The sequence below is a fragment of the Propithecus coquereli genome, unplaced genomic scaffold (genome assembly GCF_000956105.1).
Source record: "Propithecus coquereli isolate 6110/MARCELLA unplaced genomic scaffold, Pcoq_1.0 Scaffold578, whole genome shotgun sequence".
NCBI classification, from domain to species: domain Eukaryota; kingdom Metazoa; phylum Chordata; class Mammalia; order Primates; family Indriidae; genus Propithecus; species Propithecus coquereli.
Window position 1 is genome coordinate 907,612 of NW_012151707.1, and position 3,998 is coordinate 911,609.

The following is a 3,998-nucleotide window of genomic DNA, read 5'->3' on the forward strand; positions in this document are numbered from 1 at the left end:
CCTGAGACAGGAAATGAGACAGGGTCTCATTCTGTTGCCCAGGCTAGCGTGTAGTGGCATCATGATAGCTCACTGCAACCTCAAACTCCTGAGCTCAAGCAATCCTCCTGCTTCAGCCTCCCAAGTAGCTGGGACTACAGGTGTGCACCACCATGCCCAGCTCATTTTTTTATTTTTATTTTTGTAGAGATAGGGTCTCACTTTTTTGCTCAGGCTGGTCTTGAACTCCTGGCTTCAAGTGATCCTCCTACCTCTGCCTCTCAAAGCGCTGGGATTACAGGCCTGAACTCTCACACCTGGCCTTCATTCAAGTTTTTAATGGTATTCCACATATTCCAGATTAATTTTAGAACACTATTTTCAAGTTAAAAATGAGATTTTTTTAGTGGACTCACATTTTAAATTTTGGATTAGAGAAGAATTAACATCTTTAAAGCACTAAATCTTCCCCTCATGGAATACATATAGTGTGTCTGTCTTTCCATTTATTTACTTTCATGTCCTTCTGGAAAGCTTAGTAGTTTTCTTGCTATAAGGCTTACACATTTCCAGTTAACTCTGTTCCAAGGCATTTTATATTTTTAGCTGCTAGGGTGGTTGAGATTTTTTTTCCCCCAATCATGACTGGCTATTACCTGTACTGGAAAGCTATTTTCAAAGGTTTTTAATGTATATTTTAGTGAACAACCTTACAACTCTTTCTTATTAGGCTTAAGAATTTTCTTTAGATTTCTAGGTAGATGCTTAGTTTGTAGTATTTAGCCAAAACTTGTGTCTCTTTTCCAATAGTAGACTTTTTATCCTGCTTTGTTACATTGACTAGATTATCTTTTCAGGACACTATTCAGTAATATATTAATAGTTAGAATGGATCTATTTTGTCCTTGACAACATTATTTGCTTGTTAAAAATGATGCTGGGTGTTGCATCAGCAGATTTATTTTATCATGTTAATGAAGCTTCTTTCTTTCTTTCCTATTATTATTCTTTAAAAATAAAGAATAAATGTTGATTTTCATCTTAAAATACTTTTTTAGGAGAGACTCTTGTTTCTGTTTCCTTTGACCTACTTCTGTGATCTGTTATATGAGTGGATTTCTTTTAATGAGGCCATTGTTACATTCTGGGGACAAAATCACCAAATGCATCACAGGCTCTCTGAGTCAAGTAGACCTGGGCTGTCGTCCTGGTCCATCACTTACTAGCTGGAGAATCGTGGGCAAGTTCTAAATGAGGATGCACAATAAATGCTGGCAGTTATGATACATTATTCCTTTATTACATAGATATATTTCTTAGTGGTTTATTTAGAATTTTTGCATCTATATTATTGAGACTGGTGTGAAGTGTGTGTGTACACAATTTATGAGGTTGTAGTCACAAAAATGAATTATCTGTAAGCTATAGTTCTGCTTTAAAAAATGAGTTATGTTGGTTTTTAAAATTTTCCTATGCTCTACAAAAGTTAAAACAGCATGAGATATTTGCATACCCATGTTCATAGCAGCATTACTCATAATAGCCAAGAGGTGGAAGCCACCCAAGTGTCCACTGATGGAAGGATGAATAGGCAAAATGTGGTATCTACACCCAATGGAATATTCTTCAGCCTTAAAAGAAAGAAAATCCTCTCACATGTTACAACACAGATGAACCATGAGGACATCATGATAAGTGAAGTAAGCCAGTCACAAAGAAGACAAATACTATATGATTCTACTTATACGAGGTTATCTAAAGAAGTGAAATTCATAGAGGCAGAAAGCAGAATGGCAGTTACCAGGAGGTAGGAGAGCGGGGAGAAGGGAGTTGCTGTTCAATGGGTGTAGAGTTTCAGTCTGGTTCTTTTTTTCTGAGACAGGATCTCACTATGTTGCCCAAGCTGGTCTTGAACCCCTTAGCTCAGGAGATCCTCCTGCCTCAGCTTCCTGAGTAGCTGGGACTTAAAAGTTTCAGATTTGCAAGATAAAAATGTTCTAGGGATCTGTTTCACAACAATATGAATATACTCTTAACACCACCGAACTGTACACTTAAAACTGGTTACATTGGTAAATTTTATGTGTTTTTTATCACAATAAAAAAATGGCATAAGAATTATCTTTTCTTGGAGTCCACTTGCCCAAGGCTTCTTGGGCGTGGCTCCGGGCAAAGAGGAAAAATAAAAATAAAAAGAATAAAAAAAAAAGAATGATCTTTTCTTTGAAAATTTGAAAGAATTCACTCACAAAAGCATATGAATACTTGTACATTTGTTCCACTTCTCCATCTCTTTGACATCTTCCACTTCTTAAGATAATTTTTGCTTCTTTCACATGTATAATTTTTTTTTTAACCAGAAGATCATCTATTTCATTGAGTAGCAAATTCATTAGCTTAGTTATACATAGGACTTTCTCGTGTCATGTATTTCTCTCCTTGTTAATTTCTAATTTTATATACATTTTTCTATTTCCTCTTTGGCTACCTTAGTGCTTTTTCAAAAAAAGACATCATGAATTTATCTACCTATTCTCCTATTTTAAAATACATTAACTTCTTTATTTCTTTCCTCTTGGCTTTCCTAGTATATTTTGTTATTCTTTTTCTAATTCGAGTCCAATGTTTAATTCCTACGTTTTCATTCTTTATTAAATAACTAAAGCATTTAGAGTTCTAAACTTCCTTCTCTGTACAATTTGTAGAAATACCAGAAGTTTTAATTTGTGATGTTGCATTATCACTCATCTCTAAATAAAAGATGAATGGCTCTATATGTAGTTTTTGTTTTCTAACCTGCTTTCTTTCTTTAACCATCTAAGAGGTAACCTTCTATGACTGCTGATCTTTAACTTGCACAATCTTTAAAAGCATTATTCAAAATGTGTGTACATGCATTTCTCTGTTCCAAAAAAAGCAAAGCCTTACCAGTTATTAGCTGGATAATTTTGGACAAGTCTTTGCACTTAGTCATGTCTTATTGCATGTCAGGGGGCTGAGAATACAAAGACGAAATTGCTGTTCTCAAGGAGTATACTTTAGATACGTGAGCTAGCAATAAACGAAGAGAAGAGTTTTAGCTTGTGACAGTGCCATACAGACAATACAGAAGGTGATGACAGGATGGAGTGGAGGTGCTCTAGGTGGGGTTGTCAGGGAAGGCCTCTGCTAATTGCCAGATCCCAGGGGCTCATCCTGGGATTTAGCCCAGAAAACCTCTTCTGAGCCATTTGGCATCACTGACCTCCCCTTCTTTAAACTGTTGCCTTCCTTGATTTCTGTGACAAAAAGTAGTGTCACTATTTCCTGGTCTCTTCCTACCTCTCTGAGCTCCCTCTTTCAGCCTTGTTTGCAGGCACATCTTCTTCTGACCACCCATGAAATGAGCTGTTGGTCAGGACAACCATCCTTCCTGGCAGCTAGAAGGAGAGCTCAACGGCAGCACAGGCCCAAGATACGATGCTGAGTCAAGGAGTTCAGATAGGTTCCCACAAGGTGGGGAGTGGAGCTTCTCCAGGCTGGGACCCAGGTCTGGCTGGCTTCCTAATATATGATTGAATACCAAGGACATTATGTCAAGGAACAGCTAAGTGATAGGAAGTGCTATACTGACTGAAAGGCACTTAACACAGAGCGTATAGCGCTCGGTCCCTATCTGAATAAAATTTACAGGATAGTTCAGAGATATGACTCACATAATGACAGTAAGAAAACACTGCAAAATAGCAAAAACCACACATCAAATTGTGGGAAACAGGCTATAATTGCTATTGGAGTTCAAGGAAGGAAGCCCTCAGAGTGAACTTACCAGTGAGAGAAGACACCAAAGAAGGTGGAAGTTGGACCAAGCTCCAAGGGAAGCAGATTTGATCACCAGAGAAGGACACAGACCCACGGCTGTGCAATGCCACAGGGTTGGATTCTGGATCTAACAGGCTCAGTGCATGATGAATCCATTTGAAACAGATCAAAGTTGCAGGACTCACTGGACTTTCACTCATTAAAGCTTTGTTCTCAGC